At 34.8% G+C, this 20,612-nt stretch overlaps 1 protein-coding gene and 1 long non-coding RNA gene across 6 annotated transcripts in view; one reads left to right on the plus strand and one right to left on the minus strand.

Annotated features, from left to right (window-relative positions):
• Positions 1–20,612, plus strand: part of LOC106663893 (small conductance calcium-activated potassium channel protein) — a 444,847-nt gene that overhangs the window by 121,664 nt on the left and 302,571 nt on the right. The window lies entirely within an intron of this gene.
• LOC106663895 lies at positions 1,403–15,458 on the minus strand. The gene is made up of 3 exons (XR_001340108.2): positions 15,245–15,458; positions 15,096–15,173; positions 1,403–1,711 (listed from the first exon to the last, which is right to left on the minus strand). It is a non-coding gene; the product is annotated as an uncharacterized LOC106663895 (long non-coding RNA).

Consider the following 20,612-nt stretch of genomic DNA (forward strand, 5'->3'; position numbering starts at 1 on the left):
TTTGAATGTATTTGGAAATGTCATTTCATAAATAATATCTTATTGTTTTGGCATTTTCTCAAAAACGACATATTTACGTAAAAAAATAGTCTAAAATATAAATATAAAAGAGAAAGCACTTAGTTGATAATTAATGTGAGATTATTTTATAAGCCAATCCGTCAGGTGGTAAATTTCAAAGAAGTTCAACCGGCCGAAGTAAATAGTTCGTAGCCCCCTGTCAGTTTTCTGGCTTAGTGAACTGTATTCATCATACTCCACGTGACTTTGTCGAAGGCCCTTTAATAACTTTCAACAGGAAGTATATATTTGGTCAATTTATTTGTGTTTAGTTATTGGAAGCTGGACAACTCGTAAACTCTCAACTGTCTGTAAAAAACGGTTATCAAAGAATTTCATACCCACAGAACGGATAGAAAAAAAATCACGCCAAAAATGATATAAATTTTGAATTAAATAAAGAAAAAAAGTTAAATAAACAAAGTTTGAACAAATTGAAGAAAAAGAAACATTTTTTCTCAAATGAACTTTATAAATAACTTATTTAAGCGAATACCGTGTCGAAATACTAAGTAAAGTAAGAAAAATATGAAATTAAAAATACTAATTAAATTAAATACTAAAAAATAATAATTAAGTTGGCCAAATTAAAGGCAGTAAAAAATTATTACAAAAACAGTGTAGTATGAATATGAATTAGGCTGAAAGGTTGTTTTGTGCCATATTAAATTTTACAAAAATTAAATGTACATTTTGTAGTTTGAAAAATATGTACGGTTCCAGACTATATTTAAGGCCAGATGTGAACAGTCTTACCTACCTACTATGACAAAATAATGTAATTTATAAAATATTTATTATGTATTTTAATCAAAAACATAAAGCTGTTTCATTTATCTAGAAAAGTTTCCCAAACTCGTTATATCTATTTTAACCTCATCTACGGAAGTTATTTGGTTAAGATAAGGTTAATGTTTAAGATTAAAAGGAGTAGCCCTATTTAAAATCTTGCGCTCCACCGCCAATAATGATCTATCGCCAAGCAATCTTCAGCTTTGCCTGAAGCTTTTCGTTAATCTCAAAGCTTTCTTTAAGGCTTTCCTGTCTAACCTTAGGTTTTCTTATTCCAGAAGTAAGAATCTATGCCTACATAGGACCAACGGAGGACTTCCGCTAATTTTCTTTTTCTGGGCAATGTCCTTCGCAGGCTTTTTATGCCGTTCCACTGTACATTTGCCTCCGGATTCCGCAGTGTCTCGTCATATGTACTGTTTTAATCCTAACAACTCCTTGATTTAGTACTTTTTCCGTTAATAAGCAATTATTAATAATTAAATAAAAATTATTGAATAAACTCTGACCTGGTGTACAATCTTATTGAACCAAGGACCTACTTTTAACTAATTGTCTGATGGATCTACGTTTTTGATCATTTGGTATGGTGCAGGTGCAGGGTCGATAGGTGTTCTCACCAAACTTTCCTTGGCCACTTTATCGGTACCTTCGTTGCTCTTCTATCATGTATTACTTGGTACCCAAGCAAGGGTAATTTTGTTATTTTCCCAAACGGCTCTGGACTTTACTACCAATGGGGTTGTTGACTTTATTGCCGATTGGCTGTCGAGTAGATAACTGTTCTTTTGTTTTTTATACCCAACGTAAAACATTTTGATTTCCCTTTTTCATAGTGTTCAATAACTATAGTCTCGGCCTGAAAAAGACAGATACATATTGTTTTAGACTTATATAATATTCTAGTCAATAGTTTATTTCTACAGATACTCTCGGTTTTAGTTATCTGTATGTAGTGGGCATTAACCGGGATCCTTTTCTTCCATTCTGCTCGGGTATTTTAATTTGAGATTTTTTATCAAATCAGATTTTTGGCATGGCATCACCAAAACTTATCTGCTTGAGATTCCTTCTTTAATCACGCCTTTTTTACGGGATACAGATTAGGTAAACAATATAGCTTATATTTAATATATAATTTATTATTTAGAATATTAAACCAAGGATAACAATAGATATAAAGAACACAATATGTATAAAGAAAATAAACAAGGATTTGTCAAATTTACGGAAATCACAAATTTTTATTAAACAAAAAACAATATTAAGTAGGAATGATTCACAAATTAGTTTATTTATTACTGTATAAAAAAAATAAATACAAGGAAAAGTTTAAATTAAGATGTATAATTTCTATTTTACACGTAAACAATTTAAGTACAGTGTTTCAATTGATTACAAATTGCAGCCAATATATTACTCTAGACAGGAAAATTTAGTCTCTAACAATAATCAGTATAAGGGTAAGTTTTGTGTAATATAACATTATTTACGGCTCTTGTAGAATGCAATCAAATTCCAAGCTGAACAGATGGGGCAGTTCCATTGTCTCTCAACACTCAACATTGTTTTCCGTTTGATCCGGAACAACCGTGAATAGGTCGTAAGGAACCTTTTCCGTTGTAAATATGAAACATTACTTAAGTTGAAATAAGTTCATTTTGAATATTTAACTGTTTACTGTACATATTGTTAATTGAACTACAACCCAAATGGATTGTTTGACTTAATTCACAATACAATTTGTACAATAGCATTATTTGATAATAAAAGAGAAGAAAGTCAAGTTAGTAAAGTTTTAGTTATAGGAAAAGTCGCCTTTAAAACATTTTTCAAAGTCATTATCAATTTTTTTCAATGCAATTGTGATTGATTAGTTGGTTTTTAATGGTAGAAGTGAATTCAGTGACACTCCAACCCCAAGGATCGGGATTCAGCTGTTCAAGGGTCAACTTGACCCCGGGGAAATCTGCGCGGCTCTGACAGCATCTCTCACTTCCACGGATCAACTCAGGACTGCTTTTAAGTGGACGGCTGTCTCGCTTTCAATTGTAAAAGAAAGACAGTCAGAAAGTGACGTGTTCAATATTCACATTATTTGATCAATTCTTATTAACATCATTAATAAACAATATGTGCAATGGGAAATAATTTGTACTAATCAACTTTGCCTCATTAAGGATTGAGCAAGATTAAATTTTACCCATGAGAACATACCCATCGGAATAATAACTCGCAATGATATGATTTTGTTTTTGAAAATATTGTTGAATATACGGATTTGTCCCACAAAAAAAGAAAGTTTCTCTCGAAATTTAGGCAAACAACATTGTGTTTTGATACTTCAAATTTTTATTTAGTTAAGAAAATGAAAACCTGCACTTTTTGGCCGCCTCATTGCAAACCACCCTGTATATTTAGTAGAAAATTTATTGAAATGGCATGGAAAAATAAATATGTAAAAAAGAGAGAATACATGGTATATAAACTGCCCAAAAAATGAATAAGGAGATTGCTAATTTTTTTCATACTATTTACTTTCCCTAGCATTTTTATTTAATTTAATTAAGGAAAATTTAATTAAGGCATTTTGAAAAATAACAAAATAAAAGGTGTTAACTCTACATTTTGTTTATTGGACGCAATAACTTTTTAAAAAGTTTATTACCGTGTATAATGTCCTCTGTTAGCTAAAACCTCTGGGCCTGTTATGCACACTGTTAATAGGGTTGTCACTAATTTCATAAGGAATTTCTCTCCATAGATGTTGCAAGGATGCACTCGGTTGTTGCAGGTCAACTGCCTGTGGATGGTAATCGAAAAGCCTTCTCTGCAAGGCATTCCATATGTGCTCAATTCGGATTGAGGTTTGGAGATATTGGAGGAAGGGCATAAATTCCCATGTTTTCTAAACGTTGATGAACTACTCTATAAGGTCTGTCATTGTCATCCAGAAATCGAAAATCCCTGCCAATGAAATCTTTGGTTTGGGGGATGTATTCTTTGAATAATGGACTGCGGTGTGGTAGCCTTTAACAATATGGAGTCCAGTTCGTCCTCAAATCCCATCCCAGACCATTACACCGCTTCCTCCTACTTGCACTAAAGGTGGCACGAACTAGGGTTACCACCATACAGACAGAAACGCGAATCATCAGTAAACATAACAGCATTCCAATTGGTGTTCTCTTCTAGACGATCGCTGTACCCTATTCTCATGAGTTGCTGGTGGCGGGCTGTTGCTGCAGGTCTTCTCAAAGGGGCATACGATGTGAGGTCAATTTCTCACAAACAATTACGAATGTTCCGTCTTGCAGCAATGACAATGTGCCTTCCCTTATTGTCGTAATGCGCTGTGATACCAGGCCTCTTATTGGGACTTCCAGTCTCTCAGATTCGGGCTAAAGCCCGGGACACCTTGCTCTGAGAAACGCCATCTTTCTCTGCGATATCCACTTGCCGGTGGCCTCAGTGACCCATTCTCACAAAGATGTTGCGAACTTTTGGTTCTAGATGATGTCTTTCCATGGTTAAAGAGATTACTGAGGACTGAGGTGAGGTTGCCTTAAGCAATATGGAGTGCAGTTTATCCTCCAGTGAAAATCCCCCCCCCCCCCAAATACACCGCTTCCTCGAAACTGCACTGAGTGGGGCATTGCACGCATCCCCTGTTCTCGATAGACTCTTTGGCACCTGCTATCACTATATAGACAAAAACGCGACTCAACAGTAAACGTAACAGCATTCCGAATGGTGTCCACTGCTAGGCCCTCGCTGCACCATGTATGCTGAAGGTCTTCTCAAGGGGGCATACGATGTGAGGGCATCTTCCCACAAACGATTACGAATCGTTTGGGTTGATAAAGGTCTTGCCGAAACATCTTGAACTTCATTCAGGATCTAGCGGGCACAAGGAAGGGGTCCCGTCTTGCAGCAATGACAATATTTCTGTCTTCCCTTAGCGTCGTAATGCGCCGAGATCCACTACCAGGCCTCCTTTGGCACTTCCAGTCTCTTCTGGCCTCTGCGATATCCACTTGCCGGTGACCTCGATGACTCATTTTCCCAATGATATTGCGAACATCTCATTCAAGATGATGTCATTGTATGGTTAAATAGATTACAACTTTATTTAAATGGAGAAAAGACTAGAAAATGTGTTTGCTTACAAAATGAATAATTTTCATAATTCTTAAGTAAATTCGTTATGAAAAATGAGATTAACATTTATTACAATTAATTAAGGTTTTTAGTTGAGATGAAAAAAAGTTAATGGCACGAGCGGGATTCGAACCCACGATCTTCGGCTAGATACGCCGCTGCTCTGCCACTTGAGCTATCGTGACCTCGATCCACTCGGACATCAACTTCCTATCTCAACCCCACCTTATGAGTTTTCCCTCCTTTTTGTCATTTTTCAAATGACGTGTAATCGGTTTGGATTCTCAATTCTTGAGACAATTGAAATGGCCACGGAGAGCTTTAGTGAAGTGTACTTCATATTAATTCTTTAAATTCACTAATTTCGTGGTCCGCTTGACCAATTAAATCATTACAAATACTTAAGGTTTTTAGTTGAGATGAAAAAAATGGCAAAAAGGAGGGGAAATTCATAAGGTGGGGTTGAGATAGGAAGTTGATGTCCGAGTGGATCGAGGTCACGATAGCTCAAGTGGTAGAGCAGCTGCGTATCTAGCCGAAGATCGTGGGTTCGAATCCCGCTCGTGCCATTAACTTTTTCATCTCAACTAAAAACCTTAATTAATTGTAATGATTTAATTGGTCAAGCGGACCACGAAATTAGGAAATTAACATTTATTTGTTTTTGCTATCTATTTTCCATTTTGTATTATGCAACTAACAAGAATATATTGGTTATTTTAATTAAAACTAATAGAATACGAATAAATTACCAATATCCCTGTTCAGTTTTGAGCATGTTAGAATGCACGGTTCATGATCTGGCGCTTATAATATTATTCTAATTTAATAATAATTTTCTGTATATCGAGTGATTTTCTAAATCGTAAAGACTGTATCGTTTTAGTGATGTGTATATGTGAGTGTTTTGGTTTTATAGGTAAAACGTTTTTTTTTCAGTTTAAATTATATAGAGTTATGTTTAGTTTTTTAGGTGTATAAAAATTGCAACGATTCGAGTTATATGTTTTTCTGGTAAATTAACAACGGGATAAACACGACGCGAGACCAAGAAACAAGTGAAGATTGTCGCCCTTAAACATATCACCTGAAACATTTAAATTATTCGTAGAAAGATGTGCTTGTTACCGACGCCTTTCACGTGTATCCTAAATCCAAATAACGTCACCTGGGCCTCCTAAGTGAATCGAGCATTTCAATCAACTCAGCCATTTATACGTTTGTTTTTTTACAATCAGTGGTGCAGGTGCTTGTATCTTGAGAAGGTCGTGTATTTTAGATTAATACGATTATTTACCGAATCGTCTATGTATCATAATTATGAAAGCGACGATTGTAAAACTTTCTGAATTTTTCTTTGATTATTTAAACATTAGGCATTTAAAAAGATGAAAGTCTTATAAGGAGGCTTTATGAGAATTTAATTTTTTTAAAAAAGTTAATTGAGTCATGAAAAATGTATGCCCTGGCCAGAAAGCACTTTATCTTGCAAATGACGAGTACTCAATCAGATATAATTTATACAAAATGGGCCAGGTGGTTGTAAAAAAAATAGCGCGTAACTTAAAGTAGTCAATACTCCAGTGATAATTAAGTTAGAGATATAAAGATTGGGTTGTAAACCTGTTTTTTGTCGAAGGAATTGGTTTTAAATTTTAAAATTTCTTGGCAGACAAATATGCTGGTTTTTTCTTGATAACTAAGTGAATCAGAGTAATATGACATGAAAAGAAAATGCTTTTCTTGAAATGCAATCAACATTAAAAATAAATTAAGAAAAAATATTAAAAATCATAAAGAAAGAAAAAAATCTGAGTGGAAATATTTTAGAAAGTTGGAATCATTATTGATATTTAAAGAGATGTGGATGAAAATATATACGTTTATATTTTATAAGTTTGATATAAAATGGATACCATTGATTTTTCCATTAATAATTACGCTTCCATTAAGGTTATAAATTTATTTTTTCTACAAATATTTATAAAGTCAGCGTTCTTATTTTTAGATGTAAAATATACGAAAAGTTGAAATTCTGACAGAATAAGCACAATTTTATCTAAATATCTTTTTTGCTTTTCTGAAACAAACAACTAGAACAAACCCAGCGCTTCTTTATAAGAAAATGATTTTTCTTGCGCTAAACAACTTTTTAACTACATCCTAGGGGCCAAAGTAAACAAGAAGTATTTATTTTCAATTTGAATTTTCATTCCAATCATATTTTAAAGTTTAGGAAAATACCGGTCTACTGCCTTTCACCATACTGTCGCCCTCGAGGTCATCAGTCGTGACTTTCTTTAGTTTATATTTTGGAATAATCTGTCCAGCAATCTCTCATGTGATTCGTTATTTTCTGTATAAAATATTGTTGAATAACATCCTCTTTTCATTGAAACATTAGATAGGGAGCGTCGTTGGACGCACCGATTGAGAAGTAGTCATGGTTACTCAACACTAGAAGGTAAAATCCTTGATTTCGAATCGAGCAGTCCAAAATTCAACCCGACATATAAACGACTTTTTTTCAAAAATACCGGCACCCCGAGGGTTCATATAACCTTATAGTTGAAGTATCAGATAAATTTACAATAAAACCTTTTGGTGCACTCTATGAGGGAGTAAATTTTACCTCATGTTTTGTTTTATCAGCAATTAGTGCACAGTTCCGAAATGTTTAGCTTAGTAATATTTGCCTTTGGTTGAGGTAAGCTGGCTCTTCATGATCACGGGTGAACGATCATAATTGAATGGTGCACGTTTCGTAACTCGGGGAAACGAATCATGTCTCTATGTATTTCTGATTCTCGGGGAGATTTCATAGTTCATATTTTCGCCGAATGTATCATAATAAAACATATGTTTTGTTTACATTTAAACATTCTGTAGTTTCAAAAAAAAGAAAAGAATTTCGAAATTTAATTAAATCTCCTCGTCAGTTCTGGCACTACCGACAAGAATTGGTAATGGAATTTAATTTCTAAAGATTTTAATTTCTGCATTTATCTTTATTAATGTACAATGTCCAAAATCCTTGAAAGCTCCTCTTAAAACTCCTAGATACTTATAATATTATTCCCTTTCACCAATTCGGCTTCCGCCCACATCACTCTACGACCCAACAAGGTTTTAGAGTAGTGGACACCATTTCCTCCACTCTTGAGAACAAAGAGTATTGCCTGGGTGCGTTCGTTGATGTAACACAAGCTTGTGACAGGGTGTGGCACCCGGGCATACTTTATAAACTCAAACGCTTCCTACCCTCTCTTTATTACCTTATGCTGAAATCATACCTAACAGACCGCTTCAGAGAGAGGTGCGGTAACGAGTTCTCTGAAATCAGGCCAATACAAGCCGGTATCCCACAAGGGAGTATCCTCGGTCCTATCCTTTATACCATCTATACTGCTGATCTACCTCTCACCAATACCATCATTAGCACCTACGCGGACGATACCGCAATTTTGTCCTCTAACTTGAATCCTACCCAAGCTACCTCTAATATCCAAGAACACCTTGAGCTCATCGAAGGTTGGTGCAAAAAGTGGAGGACAAGATTAAACGGAAAAAAGTGCATCCAATGTACGTTCACTTTGAAAAAGCAGTCTTGCACTCCACTATACATCCACAATGAAGAAATACCGACTTCCTCTCAAGTCAAATACCCTGACATCAGACTGACGTGGAATCCCCGCACAAGACTTAAAAGACAACAACTCAATTAGAGCCTATCTAGGACCAAAATCCGGGTTGACCATCAACACTAAACTGACCTTATACAAGACATTAATTAAAGTTTTAAGTTGAGAAAAAAAGTCAGTGTCACCATCGGGATTCTAACCCACGACCTTCGTCCTTAGCTGGGTTCGAATCCCGCACGTGACACTGACTTTTTTATCTCAACTTAAAACCTTAATTAATTGAATGATATTAATTGGTCAAGCGGACCACGAAAAATAGTGAACTTATACAAGATTTTACTGCGACCACTTTGGACATACGGTGTGGAACCCCACACCATTCAATAACCAGCGTGTCCAGTCCTTCCAATCAAAAGTCCTCAGACAAATCGTCAAAGCTCCTTTTTACGTCTCTAACCTCACTATCCACGAAGACCTCAACGTTCCTTTTGTCCACGAACTGATCCATTTCCGATTCCAGAAATTTCATACCAACCTATCGATCCATCCTAACCCTACCGCTAGAGCCCTCTCCACATATTCCCATCTCGAGAATTCACCACGTCGCGTAAAACGACGATGGCCCCGAGACCTCCTTGCTCCTTAATATATTAAAATGAGTGCTAGCACTGGGTGGCTTCTCATGGCATGCGTCCTCCGGATGCAGCGCTGGCATCAGTGTTAGTGCTGTGACCGAGCGATGAACCATGTACATTGTGATCACATTTGTATTATATACAAGTATGTATAGGATACAAATAAATAAATTTTAAAAAATCTTTATTAATTAGAAATTTTTAATGAACATTTCTTATTTTATTTTATTTCTAAAGAAACCAACATCAACAACATCCAACGATTTTTACTATTCAATGTCCTCAAGCGGACGGAATTTGTTCCATGCTATACGTTTCTCCTTAAAAATGGAGAAAAGATAGGCTTAAAGTTTTTCTTGTTTCATTTCAATGTTCCCTTCGATTGATTTTTAGTTTTGTTAGCTAGGGGTAAAAACAATGAGTTGTTTAAATGATGAATTAGTCAAAATAATCACTCTCCATATAGAAGGAAAATCATTGCGATACTTCACTAATACCCTTGGCATTATCGTACATTCAAGTGCCAATAAAGTCTAAAAGGAGACTGGTAGTCCCTCGTGGCGATCACATTCAGGGCGGTCCAAAATCACCAATAAGATACACGCCCGAGAGAAAGGCATTAAAATGAATCCTGAATGACCGTGGACTATACATAAATGGAAAAAGTTATATTCATGGGGGAAACAAGTGTGGTCCTTTACAGTTCAGATAGCCATGAAAGAATCTGTATAAGAACTGAAGAACGGGTATAGTGCTATATGTGGAAATTATGGTCTATATAGGGATTGAAGAATACAAGACCTTCTCTTCCTTCTATGCCATCATCATCATCATCATCATCATCATCGATCATGCTATGGGGCGGCATGTCTTGGGATGTACGAACCGAGTACCAATCCAAGGCGGGTGGGATCGAATGCCTTAAGATATATGTAGATACTCGATCATGTAGTGTCTTTTATGCTTTTCTTAGGCTTCGAATCGTTGCTGATGTATGATAACGCTTGGTCAGATAAGGCAACATGTTTTTGTGAATACCTGAAAACCGCAGGCTCATAACTACGAGCGGACAGCAAGAATTCTGAGCTTGAACTAAAAATTGAACACTGAGACTAACTCAATGAAAGTTTTTACCTTACTTTGGATATTTGGCCAACTTAACGGATGGTTTGTTGAGGGGATTAACCTCTAACATCTCTTGAAATAAATGATAAAGGAGTGGTGCAACCCAAGATTTGCTAAAAAATATTATGTGCATGCAAAAAAGAATGAAAGCAGTACATAAAGCCAGATAGAGTGAGAGCGAGAGTGAGAGCGAGAGAGAGAGAGAGAGAGAGAGAGAGAGAGAGAGTGAGAGAGGGAAAGAGAGAGAAAGAGTGAGTGAGAGAGAGGAATAGTTATTATTGAACGATTTTTTAAAACAAAAATATTTTTGCTAATAAAATAATATTTGAAAAGTGACAGTTTTGTTTCTATTTTTTTAAATAAAAATATATCAAACAGGTGTTTAGTTTAAAAAAAGAAAATTATTTTCATATTTACGTATTTTGTACGTTTGAACTTTTAGATTATTATTACAATTAATTAATCTTTTTATGTAAGGTTTTGGTTGAAATGAAAAAGGTAGTGTCACGAGCGGGGTTCGAACCAACGATCTTCGGGGTTTTTGATTTACGTAATACGAGATATTGTCGTGAAATGTAAAAATTTCAGTTTGCTATGATTTTTTTTACGAGGAGTAATATAAATATACGCAAAGCAAAGCTGAATATTATACGTATAAATAAATTTTTCTGACGGGTGATCATAATGTTGTAGAACTTTGATAATATTCAGAAATGCACTCAAATAAAAAAAAAAATACAGAATAGCGAGGAAATTCAAATCAAATTAGGACAGTTGCGTGACATTGTGAATGTAAAAGTGGTCATGTCTGTCTCATATATGAAAGCTCGGATTATCTCCAACGTTTTAATCCTCTTTGCTATGTATTAAGTTTAAATTAATATAATTATTTTAGTAATGGGAAATACTGACAAAACAAAAGTTTAAAAATGTTCGCCATATAGATGCAGTTTTTTTTTTAAAATTGAGCATTTGTATAAACTGTAAATAATAAAAACAGTTGCGTTCCAATGTATTTTTATCCGGATTGATGTGAAGCTATAAATACCGTTATTATCGAGCGGGTCGGTCGCGTCTATGTTTCTTTTTAAAGTGTTATAATAGTTTTTTAAATAGTATATACATTTTACTGTTTTTCAAAATAAAATATTTGCTCAAACAAAAGGTGTTAACGCTGAATATATTTTCTCTAGGGATCGCTAGGATTATTGCTGCTCTTACATTTGAAACCTCACTTAATCTCAACTTAATGGTTATCGATGGGATTTTATTTGCCGGGGCTAAGCTGTGGATTTAAATTGATGTTCCTCTTCTCCCCTGCAAATAACGTTTAAGATAGCAACTAACTCCCTCTGACCGGCTACGAAAGATATTTTTCCCTGCGGACCTGAGGCTTTGAAATCAAAAATAACGATTCAGGAGTGTAATGTAAGAACAAGTAGCAAGATGTACATTGCTAAATAAGAACAGTACGTTAATATCTCGAATGTTAATGTTAACTTGTTAATGAATAAATGTTTTGGAATTTTATGTCTTTAAAAAAATACTACCTCTTTATAAAGTTTATTAAAATATATATTTTTAATTATTTGAATTTATAAAAGTGAAAAATATAAATTATCAGAGCAAAAACTTCAATGCTTGAGAGGAGCAACCCGCCAAAAAACTTATTTCTTCAAAGGGAAATGTTTAAAACTTACTCGTTGATTTTTTATAAACTACCAAAAGTTACTAGTGAAAGTTTTTTTTCCAAAACTTGTAAAAAAAGTTTTACTTAATTAAAAAACCCCATTAGCAAAATTAATCCCTTTATAAGCTGAATAAAAAATAGGGAAATCGACGGAGTAGTTTCTTTTTAGAAAAAGGTATGAACGTGATCAAAAATGTTGAAAAAATAGATTTTAAAGGGAATCACTTTGAAGTGTCCCCTGATGATGCAACCGCTTCATGTCTAGTTTCGTCGAGGAAATTTTTTTTCTAGGTGTATTAATTATCTACTATTATAACCTTGTTGTAGCTATCTTGATTAACTTTACTTTTGTTTTGGTTCACTAAAAGTCGTTACTTTGCTTTGTCTTTGTGTCAGTGGTTTGTGCCACTGGTTTTTTTTTTAAATCGACTAATTGTTTCCTAATTCGTGTTTATTAGCATAGTCTTATGTTAGTGTTCTAATAATGGTTAGATGTAAACACATTTTCAAGAAAGTGAATCCATTTCCTAATTGAAGAAAAAAAAATCGTCCGACCGGCAGCATCCAGTACTGGAACTCCAGTGCCAAGTGCTTGAACTTCATGGATGCCAATTTCTTCTCGTCCAGATTCTGCAGGTATACACAGTTCTGGAAAAAACTTGGGGAATTTGATTTGCTTCGGTGTAAAATAAGTTCAGTCCAATTTATGGCTTCAGCAAAAAAACAAAGGAGCAAGGCCCGTCGAAGATTAGAACTTAGAAGGAGTTACTCCTCCAATACGGCCACCATTAGCATTATAAGTGTAGTAGGGGGTAGATCCTGTGACAAAACCTTTCAAGAAAATAGAAAATCATTTATTACAATCTCTCTGTTGCCACGGCGACTCAAATATTTCCGATTTACGTTTGTGGTCATATTGGGAAGAAAAATAGTTTGAAATGATGAGACCGTTCAACAAGGGTGAATGTCTTTATTACGAATTAATTATGAGGCCTTGTAAGCACTTGCATATGAGCGATGGTCTAGAGACATGTCTAGGGACTGTTACAGACATTACTTTTTAAAAGGATAGTTCCTACTCACAGTAAGTTGTTTTGCAACGATCCGGATTTCGAGCCTTTTAGCTCATCATCAGGTTGAAGGACTTCTACAACCAGGTCTCTCGACATGAATTGCCAAAGTGAACCGCTGATACCTCCGCCAACGCGACGTTCCAATTNAATGTAAAATTTATATTACGGTGTAGAGAATTAATTAGTTGTAGGAATTCTTTGAGAGCCTCTAATGTTCCCGACCATATGTATAAAATATCGTCTACATAGCGTTTCCAGAAATGAACATATTTAATTAATTTGTTCTTTGATTTGAAAAGATTTTTTTCAAAATTATCCATGAATATTTCAGCCTGCTTCTGCCTACAGACATTGTCGTTGTATACATTTGAATACCGTGTTCCTCGTAAGTTGCTACATATACATATGGCTTACCTTGTAGGGATCGCGGCTTGCCCATTGATAACCATGGCCAGTGAAAAGATGAGAAAGAAGAGACTTTGGTCGAAACGTAAACTTTTTACGGAGAGACCTCGATTCTGTTGCAAATTACTTTCACCTTTGCAAATGGAAGACCGAAATTTCATCCGTCTGACCCCAAGTGAATTTGAAGAATTGCTTCAGCTTTTAGCGCAAAAAGAAAGAAACGAGAAAATAGATTTAGAGAAATCATTCAACCATCTCTGAGTATGGCAGTGGCACAGCGTTACCTGGGAAGTGGAGAATCGTATCACAGATTGTCCATGAAGAGTGTGAAGCCATTATACAATCTCTGAAGGGATTTGCGAAGTAGATATAAAGCGTTTTACCACTGTTACTACAGAAAAAGTCTACCAAAACTACGTAATGTTGCGCTAAATTGTATAAGAATTGCAAAATTGCTATTTCCAACGGGAGTCAAAAATTCTGCGATTTTGTTTCAAAAGCTTGTCTGTAGATGTGAATTTGTCTCTCGATTGTTTATAAACATTGTCAGATACCAAAATCGCAACTTTGTATGCAAGTGTGTACGAGGCCTAAGCCTTACCGTCATCCCCACACGGTCGCCCTAACCTCAGTCAGTTGAATACTGGCAAACTTCTACTTTACTGTACTCCGATCAACCCTCTTCTCCAAAATTTTGCCCCTTTGTCGTGTTCTACCATTATTTTCGACATTACTTCGCTTCGTAGCTGTTTGGAAGTGTGGGTCGGAAAACTCCGATTTGGTCCTATATTAAAGTTGTTCCTTTTATGTTCGCCGCTTTGAAAGTAAGTTCTATTTCATTTCGCTTTTTTTATTATGTGCAAACAGAATGCATGGCACGGAGTTAGACCTCTCATTCACAAGAATACGCGTGTTCCGTATTTTGGTCCAAAGTTAAAGGTAAGATGTCCAACCGGCAATCCCCTCTGTCTCTCCTGGAGCGAATAATATTAATACAAATATTAAAAAATGTGGATAAAAGTAAAAAATTAAAATTTAGGTAGATTTATTAGTGTTGTAATATTTTGGACCGACGGTGTATATTAATTGTAATGAACCATTAGAATTCAAAGTAACATTGCTTCGGGAAACACTGGGTTCTAATATTATAAACCGAAAATGTTCGTATTTCAAATTCAAGAATATTTTGATCTACATGTGCTATGAAAAACACTTCTAAAGAAAGCGATAAGGTGTCAATATCGAGTTCTAGATTTACCGGTATTGAGTTAACATTCTACATAACCGGTCGAATATACGATTTGTCAGCAGGCGCTAAAACTGCTAACCTATGACTTATGTGACATGCTGTGGTGCAATGCCAGCAAGGCCAACCATTTATGTTAAAAATATTGTAATAATTGTAATATTGTCATAATATATAACAGACGTTACAAACTGTTATCACCACTGCTCGACAGCCCATCCAAACTTAGCTACTAAACTACAAAAGAATTGTATCGAACTCTGTTACCCAAGCATTCCAACTCCCAACTCGGCAAAAGATTCCAATGAAACGTTAATATTCCCTTTGTTCCAGAAGTAGCAAAACCTATTACAAAAATATCCATTAATCCCTTTCCACACATCTCAATGGCTGATCCGTCAGCCCAGTCCTCCTACCATCAATCCTCCGATCGACGGAAACTCCGATGGCCACGTGATGCCCTGCATAGAGACGAAGAAAATTGAAAACGTGAAGTCATTATTTATTTCTTCTATAGGAGGGTCACCAATGGGCGAATTCTCCTCACATGTTTTTCATCTCAAAAGTTTTGTTCTTAAGTATTGTGTTACATATGTAAAAATCAAACAAAAGAAAAAGTATTGATCTTCAACGACTTCCAACGTAGAAAATGGTTTGTAAATCAAATTTAGCCCACCAACATTGACTTAAATAGGTCAATGCCATAGCTATGGCCACGTTTTTTGTACGTCACACAGAGATTCAAACATGTCACGCCATCCAACATTGTTTTACAGTAAACGTTTTAACATGTAAAATGTATTACCACAAAAATACAACCAGGATGAAAGTAAATTTGATATAAGGAAATAGCTTAACCTTGACTGTACTTTTCTTACCTAAGACGAACAGAAACGTTATAGGTATGTGATTATTTTATCTGTTTGAGTTATATAGGGAAGATTATTAAAAATATAATACAGTAATTTAACGAAATGATGAAATTTTTGACACATGCTTCGGATATTTGCTGCTATCAGTGGATGTTTTTAGAGGTTTTTGCGACAAGACGGCAATTTCTAAGGGATGATATTCAGGTTGAAGATCATCATTGATGAGGGGAAAGTTAAAATTTACCTGCAAGTTTCCTATGCTAGTTCAACGATCAGGCAGATGCACTTAAATCAAATCTAGCAAGAGTTCGTAAACTTTTAAGACTCGTGTCTTCTTCCTGGAATTTTTTAAAACTTATTCGAAACGTATGGGCTAGTTTCACATCTAGCCTCACATTAGTGACATCAGACTCTATAAATAAATTACATAATTGAATGAAATGATTAATTAGCAATAAATGCTTACTTCATAAAATACAACTAGATAGAGAAAAAAACCATCCCTAAACCTATAGTTGTGTCTTCTTCAGACGGCGAGCAATATGGTGAACATCTAATATTATCGTTTCGTTCTAAGTTCAACATAGACTGCTTGTAAATTATTCTGAATGTAAAAGCATAATTATTAAATTATTAAGTTGCCGGTTGAAATTTATGCGGTCAAATATCATTAACCCATTGAATATGGAAAAGGGCCGTACGGTTGAATTAATTAGTTTTAAATTTATCAGACAATGTTTTATAACCTGATTTCAATTTGCCAAATAAGCTGACACATCGGAATCATTTATCGATTAGAATTTCTTTTCCAAATAGCTTTGCTACGTGTAGTTCTATGTTTTTGATATGCAAAGCAATCATTAGAACTTGCCTTAAAGTCTTGAGGGGGTATCGTCTTTCGTAATAAGAAAATTATATAAATATTTATCACTGTTAATTCTCCGTACGAATGTTTTTACGGTACGCAGTATATGAACACTTAAGAAAGAAGGTTCTTCATGAATTCAGGAATACATAAATGTAACCAACGTTTTAATTGCTGAATACACGATTTTCCTGATTTATTTTATTTATTTTGCGTAAGTTACTTTTGCGCATGTCATGTATAATTTTGTATCTGTTTTCAAACAATTTTTCCACTACATATGCTCTATGTTTATAGTAGCCAGTAGCCACTACCTTGTATAATTTTTATCACTGATTGTATAACCATACAAATCCAATTGTTTTATATAATTTTTCCCCAGTTGATATTGGTTTTATTATCCAACTTTTACATATACAATAGACATTATCTGCGCCAAATTACTAAAAGTTGGCTAAAATATAATCCATGTACCGTATTGTGAATGCATTTGGCAATAACAGGCAAGAAGTTGCTGAATGAATTGGATAGCAACACGTTCGTGGTTGTAAAATCCCAATAGCCCGGGATTACTTTGTCTGGTAAAAGTGTATTTTTGTATTGATTCTAGATCAAGCACGTAAGGAAACAGCTAGATTAATATTTTCTCTCCAAAAGTTATATGACGGACAGGCTCAAGAGGATTTGTAAGAATTGATAAAAGCTACGTGACGTCTCATTCTTTACAATGAAATGTACTGAAATTGTTTTCTGCTGATGAATTTAGATATTAGTATTTATCGGATATATTTTTTTCCTACAAAATGCACTGGTAAAACTGGTGGGTTTCGATCTCAATAATTAACCTCGTTGTATTTGAAATTGGTTTTAAAATAGTGAACAGTTTATATGTGTTAACCTTTTCAATTATTAATTAAAGTCTCAAAGTTTTGATCAAAAGGACATATTTATCGAAAGCTGGAAGGATGAACTGAATGTTTTTTTCCAATTTAGCTTCATCCCTAATGGCGTTTTAATGTTCAAAAATTTAAGCATTGTCATCTCATAAATTCTGCAAATTGAATTTCTATGTTCTAAGCTACAAAATTCATGCAGTATATGAAAAATAAATAAGAAAACATTTGATACCTTAATTTTTTGTTTAAAACTGTTGCTCAACCTGCTAAAACCGAGCGGAATGATTAATACTATTGTTGTGTTGAAAAAACAAATTTCAAACCGAGATAAAAAATCATTCTATTTTCTTTAATTATTACTTTTGTGTTGCGCTGCTAATGGCGCAAAGGTCGTTACTGACTCTCATAGAAGCTGGCTGAAAATCGTCAGTCCTTTGAATACCTCTTTGGAAATGAGCAGGTTGTGTTTTCTCGAGAATGAATGAGAGAAAGGTGTGAAGATCATTAACTCGACCTGGGATTGAAGTGCAATTTCTACCTGAACAATTCTTGCTGTAGAATTGTTCTGAGATTTTCTCAGTCTAACGCACAATAGTTGTGATTTTGTGTTGTGGTTGAAAATCAATGCGCTTTCTGCAAATACGGTATTCACCACCAACTCAGAACCGCACAACTGGTTCTGTCGGTGTGGTTATATAGAAGAAAGGTATGCTAGGCCTTTCTTTATACATTTTTTTTAGATTTGGCCCTAATGGGGTTGCGTATAAGCCTCTTGGAGAACGAGCATGTCTTTGAGTGGTACTTAGACGAAATCTTCTAGTAGGATTAGCTTCTTTTTTGATTTTTTTCAGATAACAATAGATTTAGAACATAATACGTACTTTATATTCAAAGGATATATTATGAAGATAGTTAATATTCAATAAACACATGTACAATTATTCGTGTATTGATTATTGATCTGCGATGGCTAGCCTTTTTTTTTCTTACAAACGGAACGGAATTAGTTTCTGAACCATTGTTCGTAAAAGGCTTCTCCTGTAATTTGCTCACTTTTCCATTTCCGAAGTCGGATAAACGCATTACTTATTTCTCTGTGTCCAAGTTTTTCTATCATTCCGGGTTTTGGTGGATTGCAGTTTTGTGATTGGGGAAGATCTGCGCCCTAGGGGGTCGGATGGGTGTTTCGGAGAAATTCAATTGGCGGGGCTTTTTTTTATCCACCAAACCTCACAAGTAAATCTTGCTTATTAGTCACCCTGGCCCTTTTCTAATCCGCAAGAATCGTACAATGTAACTCTACTCGACAAGGACTTAGTGAATTTAATTTGTATTACGGATAAAAAGTATTATCTTTCGCTGGGTAAAGAAATTGGTTCATTTTTTTTCTTTTGGTCTATTTTGATTTTAATTTGTTTTTATGATTTATTTTCAAGCCATTCGTGTTTAGATTTTTATGTCTTATAATTAATTTATAATGATATCAAATTGATATAAGTTTAAATTACTGAATTGTTTTCTTTAGCTTGATATTAAATGGCACTGTTGGGATTATTCTAATGTTTTCCATGCTACAGCCATTCATTTAACATTTGTCGAATTTTTAATGAATAAAATGAAATACTTATTCGAAAATCATGTTGAACCGGCACACGGGCACTACTGGGTCTGTCTTCACTCGCAGGTATTTTGTTTGAGTTATTCAAACGCGTTTCGGCATTACGCCATCTTCAGTGAAAATCTGTCTGTCATATAGTATTGCGTCCGTCGCTTGTCGCTGGGGGCGTGGTCTCCGTGCTCGTTGGTCAGTCTTGGTGGCGGTTATTTCCATTGTCAGTTATTATTTGTGCGTTGTTGGTTTTTGGTTTTTTTCCAGATGTTGGTTGCGATGTTTTGTTCTTCTGAACGTTTTCGTTTTTTGTTATGAAGTGTTTTTAGTGGTGTAAAGGTGGTGTGTGATTGTTTGTGCGTTTATAAGTGTTCCATCTTTAAGTGTTATTTGTTTGTATATCTCGAGGTTCTCCAGTATGTTTAGTTTTCGTCCTTTTTGTGCGTTGTGTATGAATGTCATGCTTGTTTCTATTGCGTTTGGTTCGTGGTTGTAGTGTATTAAGTGTGTGGCGTAATTTGATTTTCCGTCATTGTCTCTGAAGGATCTATGATGTTCTTTGAATCGATCTCTTAGTTTCCTTCCAGTCTGTCCGATGTAAGTGTATCCGCATTGACATGTGATGCTATTGGGTTGTCCGGAAAATAATGCAGGATTTTGGTATTAAACAAAAAAAAAGAAACTAGTTACTTTAAAGCAATGTTCTTTAATCAAAATAATTTCCCATACNACCATGTGTCGCAGTGCTGAAAGTTTGTGTTGGTGTGGGTGGTTGGATTGTGCATTTATTATGTTGTCTGTTGCAGTGGGTTTTCTGTATATTTTGAAGTCGATTTTGCTATCGGTTCTGATGAGTGTTAAGTCCAAGAAGTTGATGCTGTTGTTGTTTTCGGTTTCTATAGTGAACGTAATGTTTTTGTGTATTGTGTTGAGGTCTCTGAGTGTGTTTTCTGGGGAAGAGTTGTTTGTTATGGCTAGTATGTCGTCGACGTACCTAAATAGATGGGGTCGCGGGTTTTTTATCAGCCCAGCTAAAATTTTCTACCATTGTATAAATTTATTATGTATTTTTTTATCTAAATTTTTCTAGCATTGTATAAATTTTTTTATCTAAAATTTTCTAGCATTGTATAAATTCATTTTTTCACATCCTACAGGTATTTGTTAAATTTAAACAATGTTTGTAAACACCAAGCCCTGAAGATGATTTCAATAAAGATCGAAACGTTGGCTCGATAAAGAAAATGTTTTTCTAAAACCTATGTCACACCAGACTGCATCCCAGGATCTCCGAATAATCATTAACTAACGGTCAATAAACACCATAAAAAAAAAATAGGTAAATATTCTATAAACGTTTTGTAATTTTCGTTCTCTACAACGATATTTTGAATAATAAAATATTAACAGTAGATAAAATGGAACAATACTATGCTGTTTCAGAAAATACAAGGTTAAAATGCTTCTGAGTTTGAAACAGCAAGTTATAGATTGTTGACCTTACAAATGACGTTAACCAGGGTGAAGAGAGTAGATATTTAG

Source organism: Cimex lectularius, unplaced genomic scaffold, assembly GCF_000648675.2.
Source record: "Cimex lectularius strain Harlan isolate CLEC.00 unplaced genomic scaffold, Clec_2.1 scaffold41, whole genome shotgun sequence".
NCBI classification, from domain to species: domain Eukaryota; kingdom Metazoa; phylum Arthropoda; class Insecta; order Hemiptera; family Cimicidae; genus Cimex; species Cimex lectularius.